The 20,058-nt window shown below is 36.8% G+C and overlaps 1 protein-coding gene across 6 annotated transcripts in view; it reads right to left on the bottom strand.

Annotated features, from left to right (window-relative positions):
• Nucleotides 1–20,058, bottom strand: part of FUT9 (fucosyltransferase 9) — a 208,300-nt gene that overhangs the window by 12,728 nt on the left and 175,514 nt on the right. The window contains exon 4 of one of the 6 annotated variants that reach the window (XM_055137264.1): nucleotides 6,272–6,344. The exons of 4 other annotated variants lie outside the window; for them this stretch is intronic. The gene's annotated coding sequence lies outside the window, so the exon portion shown is untranslated. Of the gene's footprint in view, nucleotides 1–39; nucleotides 59–6,271; nucleotides 6,345–20,058 lie in introns of those variants that run through there. One more of the 6 variants, XM_055137266.1, reaches the window with a different exon arrangement.

Raw genomic sequence — 20,058 nt, 5'->3', positions numbered from 1 at the left:
CTGTGATCTTCTCTAGATAAATAAACATCAATACTTAACTGAGTTACACTTGTACTCTTGGGATTTGCTGCTTTGATTTTCCTGGTTTCTACCTTTTACTCTAAAATTAAGGAAAATATGTTAATGAGTTAACTGTAGAGTAATACCCCTTAATGTGAATAATAACGGGTACTTCTTAGTGTCAAACATAAATCTAAATACATTACTATATAAAGAAACAAAGATAAAAGTATATTTGTCTCTATTTTTCTATATGCACATATTTTACCTCTCTAATTTACTATTTTATTGATAAAGGAACTGAAGCCATAAATAGTTAAGAAGCTTGTTCCGGGTCATACAGTGGGCAAGTGAAAGACATGTTCAAACGCAGATTACCTAGCACCAGAATCAGAGCTGACTACATTTAAGATGGACTGATTGATTCCCTGGATTTCAGCCTGAGACTATAACCATACTATTGATACCGTAGTATAAATTCCATGAGGGGTCTCTCTTCTTGACTATCATTTCCTCATTATGTGACAGGAGTGGATATTTAATAAATACTGTATATGATACATGAATGAATTGGTACTAATTAAGAGCAATGTAAAAAGCCTGCTAACTAGGTATTATAGGATGAATCTAATGTGAATAAGTGAACATATTCAATGACTTTGAATATGGTTTTAATGCTACGTGTCTCTATGGAATATCATCATTAAATTTGAGATAGTTATTATTATCTCTGGATGAGCAAAATACTCCAGTTTTGTCCCTCTTTGACACATTTAATTGTATATTTGTTTAGAAGCCACATTCAGCCATGCTCGGGGCTTGTTCCTGACTCTGTGCTCAGAGGTCACACCTGGTGGAGCTTAGGGGACCATGTGAGGCGCCATGGATCAAACCCAGGTTGTATATGTGCAAGGCCCTACCTACTGTACTATCTCTCCAGCCCCTTTTTGACACATTTCAAAATGTGCATTTATCTAGAACATTTCAGTTCCATGACTATTTTTTTTGGCCAATAAAAAAGAATTTGTCACTAAGCAAACAAAAATGTTTCCAACTTCCTAAACATTTGAAGGTTCTTATGAACGCTTTCCATAATTCAATTTTCCTCCCCTCAACTTTTCACTATTATTGGGGTCAGTTACTAAAGTTCAAGGGAGTTATCAAGTAAGCCCTGTTTTATTCCAAAACTTTCAAAATATTTTGCCTCTTGAAACCATATTGACACCCCATTAACAAAATAGTTTCACCCACTCCTCATTACTAAAATTCAGTTGAAGATCCAACATATCTGAATCACTATTTAGATAGTACTTAGAAATAAACCACTGGAGTATTACTGAAGCTTCTCACAAAACCCAACAATGATTATTAATAGCTTCAAGTACTTTTATAAATAAATATTTTATTATTTGAAAAAAACTGAAAATTTGGTAAAAGAATCATTTGATTAAGATTTCAAAAGCATACAATTCAGTTTCCCACTATGAGATGGCCTTCATTCATAATTTAAGGATATTCTAGTCAATGTTAAAGAACGAAAACACTTTGGGAGACAAGGTTTTGAATTGTTAATCTTAAAGCAGTCCAGGGATTATAGAGAGAAATGTGAAACCAAGGAGAAAATAGGATGCTTCTTCATGGAGAATAAATTTGATGTGTGTGTGTATGTGTGTGTGTGTGTGTGTGTGTGTGTGTAATTTCAAATAGAAAGAAATAAGAATGCTCTATAAAACATAATTCAATTATTAGCTTGAAACTAAGATAGAACAGGAGTGTGGGATTGTAATTGCCTAAACTCTTGGGGTTTTTGCTTAGATTGCAGCTATCCTATATGTGCATTTACCTCTCAACCTGATGGTAGCAAGGATGCAGGGATAGAAAAAAATATTCCTTTATGTCATTAAGAATCTAGGGTCAATACATTTTCAATCACTGTCCTGCTTTTCTGTTTTTGGTTTGGGTACACAATCAAACCACTAATGATAAAAAGTAAAAAAGACATAGACTATTTGAACAGAAATTTGGATACACTTGAAGGTCTTCAGGTTAGGTTCAACCAAATCCAAAAATCAGTAAGGAGCCGTCAACAAACTGAAACTACAAAATGGAAAAGCAATTTATAAAAAAAGAATATTTCTACTGCAGTCATATTGCAACTGCTTCCCAATTAAATAAAACATGTTTTTAGAATGTTTCTATGATGCCTGGACAATAGAAAACACTGTATTTGCTTTAATGTTATATTATTCTTTTATCATAGTAAAACATCAGAAATCTCATGATAGGTGAAACTCTGGAATAATAAATTACTCTTAATTTCTAACTATGCAGATAGAATTTTTGTTTACATATTTGCTTACATTTCTAAATATACACATACGCAATCTATCAATTTAAAACATGTTTATTTTTAATACTACCTATATAGATTTTATATATAACAATTTCTAGTGAAAATAAGCAGAGTATTTCAACATTATGGAATAAACCCTTTCACAAAAGATTGCTCTCCAAGCATGTAAAAGGTTTTGCAGCAGATATTTCTTGCTTTAAATGCAAAGAAATCACTTCCCTTCTCATGATAATGGCACCCTGGTTTCCCAGTGGGTGTCACCTTCCTGCACTATTAGTATCACAGGGCATGATATCCCGCCATTTTCTAACCAATGTTGAACAGAGAAGCAAGATAATTCAAACTCCCTAGGAGTTTGCAACTTGAGTGGAAGGACTAAGAGGGAAAAATATTGAAGCTCATTAATCATAGCGGGGTTCCCTGAGATAATAATTAATGCAAAATCTGTTACGTGGGGTCAACAAGCTACTCATATCCACTTTCCTGGGTTTAGTTCTTTAGATAATTCCATATACTTTTTACTTTTTGCTTACATTAATTATATTATATATATTTTTACTGTTTTAAAAAACAAAGACAGGGGCTGGAGCAATAGCACAGCAGGTAGGGTGTTTGCCTTGCATGTGGTTGACCTGCGTTCAATTCCCAGCATCCCATATGTTCCCCTGAGCACCGCCAGGGGGTACTTCCTGAGTGTAAAAGCCAGGAGTAACCCCTATGTGTCATGTGTCGTTGGGTGTGACCCATAACGCAAAAACAACAACAACAACAAAAAAACCAACAAAGACACACACACACACACCAAACCTTAGCCAAAGATGAAGAAAAGACAATTGGTTATGGTTATCTCTCTTTTACTGTACTTTCCAAGACAAGAAGTATACAGCCAGAATTTCCAGATGTATTCTTAAATTTCTGGATTAAAAATTAAAAACCAAAATAACCAAACACACTAGGTGTTGGCCTGAAAAGATAGCAGAAGAGTTGTTAGCCTTTTACGCATTTGACTCTAGCACTGCACATGGTCACCTGAACACCACTAAAGGTTACACCTGAGCACAGCGCTAGGAATAACCCCTAAACACCATAAGGTGAAGGCCAATCCCCATCAGCCAATAAGCAGATTATATCATTCAACTAAATAGTACAAAATGCTATTAACTAACTCTACTGCTATTCCCAACAAACAAACAGATTTCACTGCTTTTTAATCCATAAACTCTACCCAGAGTTTAGGTATTTAGAGGTAGATAGTATTTAATTGAACTATTAGCAATCTTTTTATATAGGTTCAGAGGACAATTTGCTCCCATATAGTCACTGTAGTATCTAATATTATTAGTATGCTTTCTGCAAAAGTCTTTTGAATAGTACACTGCAAGTTTGAAATTTAGATTACTCGTTATAAATATATCTTGATGTTATTCATATTATCTTTCAGGTTTGTTTTTAACTCTGATTTCTATGTTGTCTATTTATAAAACAAAAGTGAAAAGCTTTATATTTTCTATATTGCAAACCAAATTATATTCTGCTTCAAATTACTGTGAAAGTTGATCTATTTATCACTTTATTTTCAAAGATTTCTCTAAAACACAAATACCACTAAATATTTCTCATAGACTTTCCAGTTTGAGTTCCCACAACTCTCCCTGTTAGATCTGGAGCCAAGTACCCCCTGCCTGAGGGAGAAATGCCATTTGCTTTTTGGCAAATAGATCTTGGTTGATCTGTGGAATGTCATCCAATTTGAAATTTCCTCAAAGGTCTTTGGATATAATTTCTGCTATTTTTATGTATAAACCTTTGTTTCATTCTCTCTAAACATTATAGAAATTGTCACTGAAAAATGTCACTTTTTGCCATCAATGCTACACTCTGGCATTTAGTAATAATTCTCTCACTTATTCCTGAAGTGTTATTATTTGTAGACAACTCACAGAATGAGTTGTTTCTTTTTCTTTTTAAGCTCTTATTTATGTCTCAGATGTGTATTTTCTTGGGTATGCAAACTGTCAGTTTGCATATTTTCCTTTTCTTTCTTTTTTTTTCTCTGAAAAGTGAACCTAGATGGTTTTTTTTTTCCAAGATGGTTTTTATTGAACAAAGCTTACTTAGAAAGATGTGAGGGGAAAGAAAGAATATTCAAGAGAAAACCTGGGCTTCTCCAGAGTGGAAAACTCAGAAGAAAAGAGATTACACATTCAAGAGAGACCAAGATTACAAGAAGAGAAATTACACATTCAAGAGACACATTGTTGAAAGACGGAGCCAGCTCCTATTTTTCTTATATGTCAAGCTTCTTTATCTTAGACTGTTCCTATATTTACTATTTTTGTGAATTTTTTTCAATTCAGGAATTCATTTAGTTTGGTCTTTCATCTGCTTTGTTTTCTTCTTATAATCACTAGTTCTTTTTTGCTGTCATTATTCACTGTAGAAGATCCATTATCACTTCAGCCTTGGCTAGAGTCATTGGGTCTGACATTGAGTCCAAGTGTAACTTGGTCCATGTGCCACCTGCATGTAGGGAATACAGGGCAAGGTGGGGGTGTGCATTTGTTAGCACTCTCCTATGACTTGATTCCTGGCTTCCCCAAATGCCAACCATCTTTCATGATTTGGCTGCCAATACCAGAGTTTTCTATGGTTAATGTCAGATTTTAGTCCACAGTGGCCAGCCAATTAAGGTCATGGAAATCTGTAAAAAAATAAATACTCATTTAGGCTGAGGTATTGCTAACATCCCCTCAATATTTTGAAGATGCTTCCTGCCTTCTAGTTGGTAAAATAGAGCTGTGAAGCCAGAATATTCCCCTTGATAATTCCCTACGATTCAAATCAATACTTAACCTAGCCATAAAGTCCTGTCTATTTTGTGCCTCATAACTACTACTTAGATTAGTTAATTTATCTAAATTTCTCAAGGTCAAACATGTATCTTCCATGAATGGACTACTGACATTTATTTAATGGTCCATCTGCTACTCACTTTGAATTCTTTCAGTGTATAATAATTTGTGGACTAATACTTCAAATTTGGTTCCCAGCTCAGCAACATCAATCTAGAATCACTTGGACTGTTATAAAAATGCAAATTAGCCAACACCAGTATCAGGAACTCTGGGTGAGATCCAACAATCCATTTGAAAAAGTATCTCTAGTGGTTCAGACTTAAAGTTTGATAGCTCCTGCTATAAAATAATATTTCCAAACTGAAGATCACAGTGACCAGTTTTGTTAAGGTCCTGCAATCAATTCCAACTGAATTTAAGATAAATATAGAAGTATTGATGTGACTTATATAGCTGTAGATAATGGGAAGCTGACTCAGTTTATCATCTGGTCACAGTGTATGTCAGCTTCTCTCCTCCATTCACTGCACTACTATTTTTTTCACTTAACAGATGATATGTGTTATTTTCAATGTATCATTTATGGTTTTCTCTGCATTTAACAAATGTCAATTCCTTAAGGCAGGTGTGAAATATATTTCATATGAAATGTATTTCATATGAAATATATTCTTCAACAATTCATTTTCACAGATGACAAAAGTGGCATGCATCTGTTTGTCTCACCTCACACACCGAATACTTGCTATTGACTTGAATTCAAAATAACATACCGAAAAAAAAGTATATATATATATATATATATATATGTTAAGTGGGCTGGAGAGATAGGATAGGCACTTGTCTTCCACACAGCTGACTCCACTCAGTTCAGTCCCTAGCACTGCATGTGGTCCTCTGAGCATTGCCAAGCGTGATCCCTGAACACTGAGGTGGGTGTGGCCCATGACCTCCTACCCCCCAAATATGTGCTTTGAATTAAGATAAAATTTACTGTTAAAAACAATGTTATGAGTCATAGAAATAAAATTGTACCTTATGACCAATATATTTACCAACTCACCTGCCTTATTTTGAAAGCCATTGACAAGGAACAGCAAATCCAAGGTGCTACAGTATAGATGGCATCTTGCCTCCTAAGAATATGCAGAGTAGTGGATCAGAATAGAAAAGCACCAGGCTTTGCTTTAGTTGTGTCTATAAAACAGTTCAAGAACTCTAAATGTTACTGGTGCAGCTGCAATTGCTAATCTAGATCTCTCTGATAGTGGGTTTTGCTGGCAGTAATGCTTTCTTTCAGAGGAATCCTTTATGTGCTTTGTGGAATCAGCTGAGAAATTAACTAACCTCTAAAAACCAGGATGCAGACTGTTGTGAAAGCCTTGACAGGCAAGATATCCCATGGCAGTGGAGCCCGGTGATACCATTGAAGATGTCAAGGATAAGACCTAAGACAGGGAAGTGAACCTCCAAACAAGCAGTGACTGACCTTTGCCAGGAAACAGCTAGGAGATGGATGTACCATGTCAAATTACAACATACAAAAGGAATCCACTCTGCACTTGGTCTTGTGCCTGAGAAGAGGTATGTAACTACCCCCTTTCTTTTATGCTTTTAACAAATTTCATTACACATTTTTTCAGTAGTTATTTTTATTTTATTTTATTTATTTATTCTTTTTTTTTTTTTTTTTTGCTTCTTGGGTCACACCCGGTGATGCACAGGAGTCACTCCTGGCTCTACACTCAGGAATTACCTCTGGTGGTGCTCAGGGGACCATATGGTATGCTGGGAATCGAACCCAGGTCAGTTGCATGCAAGGCAGACGCCCTACCCACTGTGCAATCACTCCAGCCCCCAGTAGTTATTTTTAAAAGAAAGTAAATGAAGGTACACAAAGATAATTAAATAAAAATTTTCATTATATACCATAGTTACAGAGAGTCTCTTGTCCGCACGCCTAGCTGTCTTCCCCGGGGCTCCTCGGAGGGGATGGGCTCCAGCTTCCCTCCCCACCCCAAGCAGAGCTCCTGGCGCCGAAGACTACTGGAACCTAGCTGCAGCCATGCTGGAGGCCCCTCTCCACACGTTCGGACAGGCCTCATGCATGAAGGTACTGGCAGAGGAACCCAGTGTGTAATCCCATCAACGGCCAACATCCAGAGAAACTTAAAAGCAAGCTCTCAGAAGCGGTATCTTTAGCCTACTTCTTCTGGGAGAAACTGGCAATCTTCTGAGAGTTTCCTGCCCACATGGGACAGCCTTGCAAGCTTCCCATGGTGTATTCATATGCAAAATCCAGTAACAAGCTGGATCTCTTTCCCCTGACCCTGAAGAGCCTCAAGTGCAACATCGTTAGGAGGGCCGAGTCGAGATAGACTTCTAAGATCTCAGGAAAAGGACGAAATGAGATGTTACTGAGCCCACCCGAGAAATCGGTGATTAACGGGATATCGTGATCGTGATCATGATCGTGATCATAGTTATAACTGTCAATAAACATTTTATATTGTGATAACATTAATGTAAATGACTGCATGTTTTGGTGTCAGAATTTGTTTTACGCCTTTAAAGTAGCTTTTACCACATCATAATGACTACGTAACACTTCACCACTACTGTAGGATTACATAGCTTCAGGTAGTTTAGGTTTATTGGGTTACAGTCACAGTGCTCCCATTCCTCTGTGTTTATTTGTAGCTTCTTTCTTAGTGTTCTGTTGACTTGTAAATAATGTCTTTCTCTTCTCCTTGAGTCCTTTGCATAGCTTATTCAGAGCAAGTCCTTTTTGTATGGACAAAGAAAGACATTTATTAATATGCCTTTGCAATTGGGATTTAATTGGCTTTGAATATTATTAATTCCCGGGCATCTGCTTTCTTGACTGTAGCCTTGGTTGCCCTCAGTTCCTAGCCCTCTAAAAGGCAGGGTCCCAATGGGGGACGAGACGGACCTAGGGCAAGCGGTAAGTTATGTGCTACCCTGGCATCGAGATGGGCCTGGCCAAAGTGCCTCATTCTTAATTATAAGTTAAGAGTCTGATCATGGACAAGTGCTGTCATGATCTTAAAGTAATGACGAGACTAGGACCCTGTTAGGGATAGGAAAGACTAATCTGGCCTGGGCACTGTAGTCTGAGATTGAGATTACCCCAGGAGAGCAATTCTAAAAGTTTAATGCGTCTCTTGCTATACCCATACAAAACGATTAATATTATGAATGCTCATATGTTTGTTGGACAAGGAGAGGAGAAACACAACCATGGGATTTCATCATTGATGGGTCCTGCTGAAAGAGTATCTGTCCTAGAGAATAGGTGTTCTGCTATTGTTATTGAACCTTTTGTGCCTAGAATTTTATTTTCGTAAACAACACCTGTTTCTTGTTAATTGCACCCTGCTTCGAAAACAACTCCTAATAAGGAAACAGGATGTCCTGTCATGCCCACAAGGTATAACTAGGCTATCAGCTGTAGACACTTGGGCATAAACAAGCAGCTAGAGGGATAAGAGGGGGGAAGTCACCTAGCTAGAGGCTCCTCCTTTTTCATCCCTCATTCCTCCTCTTTCCCGTTTCCCTCCTTCCCAATGCATGAGCTTTCTGAATAAATCACTGCAAGAAGAATCTCCGGGTTGTGTGTTTTTTACACACTACATTGTGCTGGATCCTCCCCGACACTTAATTTCATTTACAATTTATATTTTAAAGGAATTACAAGCACTTATTTTAGCTCTGTCTTAAGCAGTTCTCCTCTAGTAATTTTATATTTCAATTCCCTTGGATTTCATCAAATTACTATACAATTGTGCTATTAATAACATCTATTAAATAATAACCCAATCTCTATTCATTTTATGAGCAAGAATTTTTCTTTAGTAGAGAGTATGGGGAATATTGTCCGCCATGGAGGCAGGGGGAGGGTGGGAAAGGTGGGGTATACCGGGGGTTTGGTGGTGGGGAATGTGCACTGGTGGAGGGATGGGTGTTTGATCATTGTGTGATTATAACCCAAACACGAAAGCTTGTAACTATCTCATGGTGATTCAATAACATTAAAAATTAAAATAAAATGAAATTAAAAATTTTTTCTTCAAGGTAACCTTACGTTATTTAAGAAAATACTCTGTAAATATGTACTTAATGCTATATGACAACATTAGTCAATTCTTCCATATTATTTGTCTGTCACTCTCATTCTACAAAAGTCAGAGCTTTAAGGTTCATATTGATGTTAAAAAAATGATTGCCTCAAAATTTCTCATTGGCTTCAGCAACTTTGAGTATGTCAAAAGTCTCATAACATTGTTTCATTTCTCATCTATCTGCTAACAATAAAGGACTAACCTTAATTTACATGACATAGGAACTAACCTATGGAAAATAAACTGTCTTGTCTTGCTTCCCTTTCCTCCTTAACTTTCCTTCAATATAAAACTCTTGCTCTTTAAGTTATAAAAATTAAATGAAAACAAAAATCTTCATCATGCATATGATTTTAACAGGTACCAAAAGGAAGGTGTATGAATGAAAAGGCAACAACTTCCATTGAGATAAATATTGCTTTAAGGACAGTGCCATGACAACAGTTTCTGATTTAGAGTAAATTTTGTTGCTTATATCTATATTTTCTTTTTTGTGTGTTTTTGCGCACAACACCCAACAGGGCTGGGGGCGCAAAGAGTGTAGAGACTCTTGTCTCTACATTCAGTGATCACTCCCGGTGGGTCCCTGGCGACCATATAAAGTGCCAGGACATCTATGTGTTCCAGCAATTGCCCTACCCACAATACTGTTTCTCCAGATAATATTATTGAATCTGGAGCAACTCCATGCAGTGCAAGTGCCCTACCCCTGTATTAACTCTCCAGTTTTGAACTCTCCAGCTATTAATTCTCCATCTTTTGAACACATGTATATCTAATTAGTACTAGAATCACTGGGATAAAATAAAAACATCTCTACACTTAAGTTCTTGAACTTCAAATTAAACTACATTAGCAGAATATATCAGATAAGAACTGAAGTAGAAAATATGAGAAACAAAAAAATCAACAACCTAAAAACATATGGTAAAAATGTGGCTAAATAGGAAAGAAATATACTTAATCAACTTGCAACTAAGTAATCTGAAATTCAATTCATTGATTAATATACTTAACAGATGATGATAATGGCTAAAAAAAGGTAAAAGGGGAAAATTTGAAGTGAAATATTTAAGATGAATAAAAATTTAATTTTAAAGCATAATTATTCTAGTCCTTAAAAGGGATTTCTTTTGTTCTATCCAGTTAATTTAATTGACTTCACTGGCTTCTTTCTCTATAGGATGGATAAAATTTCTTCAAGGGGGTGATCTAATCTTTTTTTTTTATTTTTTAAAAATTTATTTATTTTTAATTAGTGAATCACCGTGAGGGTACACTTACAGATTTATACACTTTTGTGCTTATGCTTCCCTCATACAAAGTTTGGGAACCCATCCCTTCACCAGTGCCCATTCTCCACCACCAGTAAACCCAGCATCCCTCCCACCCTCCCCAATCCCATCTCCCCCCACCCCACCCTGCCACTGTGACAGGGCATTCCCTTCTGTTCTCGCTCTCTAATTAGCTGTTGTGGTTTGCAATAAAGGTGTTGAGTGGCCACTGTGCTCAGTCTCTAGCCCTCATTCAGCCCGCAACACCCTTCCCCCGCATGGCCTTCGACTACATTATAGTTGGTGATCGCTTCTCTGAGTTGCCCTTTCCCCAGAATGTGAGGCCAGCCTCCAAGCCATGGAGTCAACCTCTTGGTACTTATTTCTACAATTCTGGGGTGTTAGTCTCCCACTCTGTTATTCTATACAGGGGGTGATCTAATCTTCCGATGTAATTTATTATAAATAATCTTTTAGATAACTCACCAGTGATTTATTCCTCATATGAAAGTACCATGTTTGGTGAATCTCATAGAGAAAGCAGTGGTCAGAAGATGAGAATACGACACGAGTACATAACCCGTGTTTCCTACCATCCCAACAGAGCAGACAGGACCACAGGACTCCCATCGGTGCCTAATCTGTTTAATAACTCTGGATCTGAATGAATAAAGTCTTATTCCTTTCTTCTGATTGTTTGTGAATTAAAGCAGAACTTATTTTGTACTTCAGTTTTTTATTAAAACACTTTTTAAAAGTCCTAGTAATTTTATGAATTTAGTTTCAGTTTCTTCTTTCAAAAGATAGGGATTTATTAAAAAAAGAATATAAATATGGTAAAAATGCTTGCATATATATACAATAATTTTTTCAAATAATATTTCTTTGCAACTCTTGATTTATGCATTTTTTATGTCTTGGAATTTTTGGAATACCACTAGATAACAACAGCTGGTGTCTTTGGCACGTATCCACTTGTAAGAATTAAATCACTTATGGTCATTGTACACGCAATTTTCATAAAAGAAAGTTGTATTTATCTATCTTTAAATCAGTTATGGATTCCTTCTTTTATTTTATTATTAAATTAAATGATGTTTCTTCTCTAGAGTAATATATACTTTTTTTCTTAGTAAGTCTTTGTTATATTAGACTAATGTAAGTTTTACTTAAATATTTTTGTGAAAATGAGTGCTGATATTACTTTGGGTATTTTTATATACACACTCAGAAGTGACTAAGCATACTTTGGAATAAGGTCCCTTTAGTTAATTTTGATGTTTAGAAATTAATTATCTACAAAAAGAGCAAGATGCAATAATAATCATTAATTTCTAATAATTGTAAGTACAAAATAATTTATCAACTATTGTTAAAATCAAGTAAAACTATTAAGAAAATCTCATAGCATAATGAATATATTCAGTAAAAATGAGTGTTTGAACATAGTTGGATGATTACTCTCTTTTTATTTATTAACACTTACAATTTCTTGTAACTGGAGCAATTGCACAGCAGGTAGGGTGTTTGCCTTGCACGTGGCCGACCCGGGTTTGATTCCTCTGTCCCTCTTGTAGAGCCTGGCAATCTACCGAGAGTATTCCGCCTGCATGGCAGAGCCTGGCAAGCTACCCATGGCATATACGATATGCCAAAAACAGTAACAAGTCTCACAATGGAGACAATACTGGTGCCTGCTCGAGCAAAATGATGAACAACAGGAGGACAGTGCTACAATTTCTTATGTATGTACATATTATTCTTTTCTTTTGAATTACTTTGATCATTTTCATTATTCACCATTATGCTTGGCATAGAGAGTTTTGAATATGTTACCAACAAAGTGCATACATAGGTAAGAAAATTAGCAAGAACAATAACCTCTATTTTTTTCCTTACATAAGTGTATCTGTGCATAACTTTAAATAAATTATCAATAGAAGAACTGATACGCTGTATTGCAAACCATGATGCACCCAAATAGAGAGAAAGAAGGAAGGGGCCTGTCACAGAGGCAGAGAGTGGGATGTGGTGGAGTGGCAGGAGGGGTACTGAGGACATTGGTGGTAGAAAATGCGCTCCTGTGGAGGGATGGGTGTTGATCTTTCTAAGACTAAAACTCAATCATGAAAGCTTTGTAACTGTATCTCATGATGATTCCGTTAAAAAAATGAAAAAAAAAAGGAACTGATACAATAATATATTCTGTTGCCAACTGAATGTTTACATTCTTCTCAAATTTATATGAAGCCCAATCCAACAGGTGTCTGTATTTGGAGACAAGATCTCTGCAGGAAAAATTACATTGATTACATCATTCAGGGGACCTCAATGATAATATTTGCATCCTTGAGAGAGACACAGAGAGAACTCATGCTTTTGCCAGCCCCCACAAACCCACAAAGAGAAGATCATGACAGCATGGAATTTGAAGGTGGTCCCGTTGTGAAACTCCAGGGGAAAGCTCTTTCCTGATACCAAACTCACAGACCTGTCTCAAGAATCGTGAAATGAATTTTTGTTGTTTAAGTCATTCAGTCTGTGGTATTGTTAAATGCCAGACCTAACAGATTAGTACAGCTCTTTTATGAGGCCTTCTATATCTCCTCACCTGTTATGCAAATACTTGTCACTTTATTGTAACCCTTAAAAATATTTCTTACATTAATTATATCAACACGAAGTCAAATTCTTTCTAAACGATTCTACCATTCAATTTTCTGTACACGTATGTCAATGTAATTGATTAGCTCTAAGTGCAATGACATTTTTTTTTCCTTCTGAGTCTAGAAAGCTGAAAAATGAAACCTGAATAGCATTGCAAGCAGGTTGTCTTATTTGGTGCCTGAAGTGCCAGGAAGTCTTGTCTCAATAGCATCTAGTTTTCTTAGTAACTTCAAAAGTCTGGGGCAAAAATGATAGTACAGCTGGTGGAGCACTTGCTTGTATATAGTCAGCCGGGGTTCTCTCTCTGGCACCCCATGTGGTCCCCTGAGCACATGTAGAGGCGAAACTTGTCCATGAGTGCAGAGCAGAAGTAAGCTCTGACCACTAGGGCTTGTGACCCCTAAACAAAAACAAAAACAAATTCATAAATATAAATGTAATACTCTACTGAGCTTGTCAAGGAGGGGGAGGAGTGGGGGCAGATGGGAGGGGATACTGGGCGGTTGTTGGAAAGAAGAGGATACACTACTGGTGAGGGTGGTGTGGAACGTTTTAAGCATATCAGCTATATTATAAACCACAGTGCTTCAACACACTTTTTAAAAAGTATTAGTCTAAATATTGAGTCAAAGTAGTACCTGACTGTCTAACAACGTGTGTGGATCTATGACTCAAATTTTTCACTTTCAGACTTTGTGAATAAGTGCTAGATCTTATCTGAAAAAGAAATGTACAAAGGAAGATCAACTGGTTTCTAAATTATCTGAGGGCAAGAATTCATTGTACCCTTTCTAAGTACGTTGCTCTGAACATAGCACGCCTGGCTTCTTTTCCTGCATTTATACTCAGCTTTTTGCGAGACTTTAAAGCAACATTTTAACGTTCTCATGTCTCACTTATTCAATTAAAAAACAATAAGCACACCAATTGGCTAGGTTTGTGGTGCAAACTGAATTGATACACATAAGTTATCGCAACAGTCCTTGGTGCATAGCTGACATTCAGTAAATATGAGCTGTGATACTTGGTCAGCATACATGCATGATTAAAGATATATATATTTTTTACAGCTAAATATGAAATTACACTTAGAACAGTAACAATAATAATGGTGTGCACTCTCTAAGAGACAGGGTTTCGAAGATTTTACTTGGGGCAGTATATTCACTTAACTACAGAGCAATTGGTCACCTTACACACACACAAAGTGGAATTTTTTTCATCATGAATGTGTCATTACTTGTCATTGGCTACAGTGCAAAAAGACAATTTGCTCTATTTTAATTTGATTTTGTTCCATCTTTTAGCATAATTACTGAACAATTATTTTGTCATAAGCTGTATGCTCAATAGAGAAATCTGTCTCTATGAGATTAAGAAACTAATTTTCTCTGATGTGCTTTGCTTCTCTTTGACCTTCAGTGTCTAAAAACATATTTTTTAGTTTTGGGGAGTAAGTAATTTTTGACTTATTTTAATTTTGCTAATTATTTTTGGTATCCTGAAATGCCTTTTTTTAGGTAACAAAGTCACACACCAAATACTTTCATATAAAAATGGGCATTAATGGGACAAAGCAGTCATATAATGGATAGGGCAGTTGCCTTGCACATGCTTGACTCAGACTTAATTCATAGCAACCCATATGGTCCCCTTGTTGCACTAGGAGTGATTCCTGAGCACAGAGCCATAAGTCCTGAGCACAGCTGGGTGTGACCAAACCCTTTAGCCCCAAGTGCTCATTAAATATATTATGTACCTACAATTATGTGATATGGTGCGTAAATGGAAATTTCAGTGGATTTATATAAACATCTATATAGTACTTGCTCTCACCCCCGATAACCATGTTATACTACTTTTGAACATGTATATAGTTCAAAATATTTTGTCTTAATACTATGCTCTGTGTTCCTATAGCTACTATTTATCTCTCTGACATGGCAAATACATTATAAGGTCTTAATTGTCATGCCTTGGTCCATCATTTGTTTGACGCTAAGTGCAATGGTAGTATAAGCAACATTTATTTGACTTTTTACCCTATATAGCATAGTTTCTTACACACCAAAGGCATCAAAGGCATCAAAGGCATACATGTCTATGGTCTAAATTGGTAAATTAGTAATAAAAGTTCAGGGAAACATTCTGAACATTCTAAACTTAAGAAAAACAAAAAAACATAGTTTTTCTTTTTTTTTCTTGGAGTGGATAGGTCATCTGCAATATGGAACAACAGTACCTAAGTGTCTGATATCTGAAGCCTCTCAGCTATTTAATTTCAATATTTTAAGAGAGTTGGATTTCTGTTCTTTTATTATGAAATAAACCCAGATCTTGTTTTCACTATGAGAACCCATCATTGCTAATAATAGATGATGATATGAAACAAGTACAGGCATAGTTCAAAAACCAAACCATATGTTGCAATGAGGAAGGAAACTGATGCTTTTTCACTGTACTAATTATATTAAATTATTAACCCACTGGACTGGAGAAATAGCCCAGCAGTAGGCCTTGTACATGGACGACCTGGGTTCTATTCCTCCGCCCCTCTCAGAGAGCCTGGCAAGCTACCGAGAGTATCTCACCCACATGGCAGAGCCTGGCAGGCTACCCGTGGCGTATTCAACATGCCAAAAACAGTAACAAACAAGTCTCACAATGGAGATGTTACTGGTGCCCGCTCCAGCAAATTGATGAGAAATGGTATGACAGTGACAGTGACAGATTAACCCATTGATAGGGCTAGAAGACATGTAGATATCATAGCTTGCATCCATTCAATCTGTATTCCAGTTTAGCAGTAAATTGAAATGAAAACTCAAGACTCATAAATAATTATTTCAAAAATCATTGGCATTATTCAAAGCCATATCAGATTCTCCTTAATTAATATTGTCAGATGGTTGACAATGAAAATGTCTGCAGGTCTTACATATAGAGAAGGTGAACATATTTATAAACATTTGTGTTTTTGGCAACATAAAATAATTGATAATTTATCTGGAATATGTATTTGCGATTGTCTAATATAAGTCTTATAACTGAGTTATGAAATATATAACATTTATTACTAATAGAAATTTCAAATCATGCATTTTGACTTCTGGGTCAAGATTGTTTGGATAATATAATTTCTCTTCATGAAATAGAAAATACTAAGAATTCAAAATGAAATACAGTCCAATACAACTCATCTGATGAATTAGGATAAAAAAAATAAATAGAAAGGCATGCCAAAAGAGATAACTCTTGCCTACATATCAAATCAATCGATGGCTTCTCGTGGCCCCCACAGTATATATCCCTTTATCTTCTCCTCCTCTGTCACAACACTGCAGTGGTGTCATAGGTCCCTGAACCTGGTAAAACCGAGGAGCAATAGAGTGAGGCATTTTATAATTATGAATTGATAGCACAGCAGGTAAGGTGTTTGCCTTGCACTTGGACGACCCAGGTTTGACTCGTCCATCCTCTCGGAGAGCCCGGCAAGCTACCAAGAGTATTGTGCCCGCATGGGAGAGCCTGGCAAGCTACCCATGGCATATTCGATATGCCAAAAACATTAACAAGTCTCATAATGGAGACGTTACTGGTGGTGCCTGCTCGAGCAAATTGACGAACAATGATGCTATAGCACTGTAGCACTGCTGTCCCATTGTTCGTCTATTTACTCAAGATTATATATATATATATATACACACACATATATAAAGTTATGTATATTTATATACAAATATCTACATTTATATATAAATTTGTGTGTATATATATTTATATATCTCACGATGAGATACACAGTTACAGGGCTGTTCATGGTTGGGTTTCAATCATAAAATGTTCCAACACCTGTCCTTCACCAGTGTACATTTCCCATTATCAACGTCCCCACTTTCCCTCCCGCTAACCCCCATCTTCTCAGCCTGTTTCTATGGCAGGCGCTTTCTCGTTCTCTCACTCTCTCCTTCTCCTTTTGGCCATTAAAGGTTTGCAATACAGATACTGACAGGTTGTCTTGTTTATTTCTTTACCTATTTTGACTTTTTTCATATATTGTCTAAAAGATGTGAATAATTTTAACTTTTCACATACAAGATTGTTTTGGATATTATAAGATAATGAATGAAAATGCTTTTAATCTGCCTAGCAAGACACATATTTACGAGTGTAAGCTGTTACTGTTATTATATTAATAGGTTAATGATTTACTTTTAAACATCAGCTGGGCCAGCACTAGCAGTTTCTGTGCCATAGATTTTTTCATCTAAAAACAATAACAAAATCACCTACTTAAGAGAGTGGTTGTAATGAAATATAAAGTAGTATCACAGAGTTAGACTTTGAAAACTATATGCATATTTTCCACTTTGAACTTTCTCTGGACACTGTCTTTTTCCTAGCTTGCTTGTCTACCTAGCCAATCTTGTGGGTGTCAGTCTGGGTTGGATAAGATAAGATTTATTCCAGAAAAAGTTAAAAAAAAGAGAGAGAGAAAATAAATATAATACTTAGCTTTACTTGTCTAAGACTCAAGCTCCCTTACCACCTTTTTGGAAAAACAAGATAATTTTGCAAAACACCCTAAACCCCCGTTTAATTAACAAATCAATCATGGTCAAAGAACCATTCTAGATTTCATATTAAGTAGGTGGTATTGGAAAGTAGAGGAGGACAAAATTATTTATCCTGTTATTGTACCCCTATAACAGACTTTTCTAAAAAGCCAGCGAAGTCACCAATGTCTTGGTTAGTACAGACAGATTCCTGAGGGCTTGAATGACAGTTTCACCAAATTGCCTTGGTTTGCAGAAGTATAGGCAGATGCAACTATGGTTGGGCAGCTTACCAGAGGGGCATTTTTATAACGTAAGATAATTTATCCAGCACAGACTAACTACCTGGTCTTACTCTGGTAAGCAGTCAGAACTAGGCCCCCGAAAGGAAATATGTCCATAAAAGATGAATAAATCTGTAGCAGGCAAGCAACTTCCTCCTGAAAGTCTGGTGTGGGAAATCCTGATGAGTTATTCTGGCAATTAACAGGGTAAGTCAAAACAGAGATAAGGAAGCTAAAGTGAGAACATGAGGTTAGGTGGTATAAATCAGGAAGATGCTTCCTCTCCATCTCTTGGACTTAATTTGAGGTTTTAAGACAAACAGGTGAAAGCTGAGAATACCTAAGAGGATAAAAAATAATAATTAACTGATCACTGGTGGCTGTTTCTATAAAGGGCCAGTAAATTCAATGTCTGGCTACTAAAGCTATGTTGTATTTGAAATGAAATTTGACTAGAAAGCAACCACACCTGCCCACTTATGAATTTGTCCTTCTATACTTAAGTGGAGTGACCTAAGGATGTGTCTGGGGGCCGAGTGCCTACGTGCCAACCCTTAGTTACTGCAACAAGAAAAGGAAGGGTAGAGGAAAAGTTGTTTGAAATCACTTTTTTAAGAAAACTTCTAAAGTGACTCTATTAATACTTCCAAAAATACATTTGTACTGGTTATCCGTATGATGAAATTAATGAAGATAATTTGCCAGTATGCTTAATACAAAGATTGTTTGTCTATTAGTATTCACAGTTGTATAGGATTGCTGCAGTACTTGGGGATAATCAGGCAATAAAAAGTCTGAATTTCTGATATGGTTTTTGGAGGTATATGGAAAGATTGTAATTACCCCTAATCATAGTGACTGACTCCAGCTTGTTTCCCTGCACCGCCTACGGTTTCCAAGCACTGCCAGCAGTGATCCCTAAGCACTGCTGGGTGCAGCCAAAAATCAAAACACAATTACAATTTTAAAATTATACCATGCAAAACAAAAAAAATGTATTATCCATGCATTTTAGAGAAAAATAAGGTCCTGACAAATAGTACAGGAGGTAGGGCACTGGCCTTGCACATGACTGACTCGGGTTCCGCTCGTTACACTCCATATGTCCCCAAGCCTTTCCAGGAGTGATCCCTGAGTGAAGAACAAGGAGTAAACCCCGAGAACAGCCAAGTGTGCTCCAAAACCAAGAATGTAGCACTGTAGCACTCTCGTCCCATTGTTCATGGATTTGCTTAGGTTCCTCCTTGAAAAGCAAAAACAAAGCCTATGTTTTCCTTTAACTATAACAGCAATGTCTGTTCTTTGTAGAGAATTGGGGGGGAAATATAGGAAAAGTATGAGGAAGAGGACAAATTTTATCCCTTCATTTAGTACCAAGTTCTACAACATCATATGTGACTGTAAATCAAGCTACTGTGATCAGTGGTTGAAGAAAGGTCGCTGAACACACTTAGGGAATAAGCCTACAAAGAGCTTAGCTGGTTGGTGGCCTTTACACAGACTTGACTCACTGCACATTTCTCCAGTTGGGCTGAAGTGAATCAAGTCATTTGTTTTTTAGCAACTGGAGGAGAATTTGAATATCCTGCTGAGCTAACTGAATTGCTAGAAAAAGAGAAATGAAAAGGGCTAGAGAGAGTACAGTGAGTAGGGTGTTTGCCTTGCACACACTGACCTGGGTTTGATCCCCAACATCCCATATGATCCCCCAAGGACTACTAAGAGATACCCTGAGCTCAGAGCCAGGAGTCACCCCTAAGGATCGTCGGACATCCCCCCAAAATATAAAGCGGAAAGGAAGCCAGCAAATCAGGCAGTGACTGGCAGCTCTGCTCAGGGGGCATTTTCACTCATCTGCACACTTTTCTGATGCTGCTCTGGGTGTGCAGGGACATCGGGCAGGTTCAGAAGGCAGCTGTTGAGAAAC

This window comes from Sorex araneus, chromosome 4, assembly GCF_027595985.1.
Source record: "Sorex araneus isolate mSorAra2 chromosome 4, mSorAra2.pri, whole genome shotgun sequence".
NCBI lineage: Eukaryota > Metazoa > Chordata > Mammalia > Eulipotyphla > Soricidae > Sorex > Sorex araneus.
Note: the sequence above shows the minus strand (reverse complement) of the source record. Positions and strands in the feature narration are given on the sequence as shown.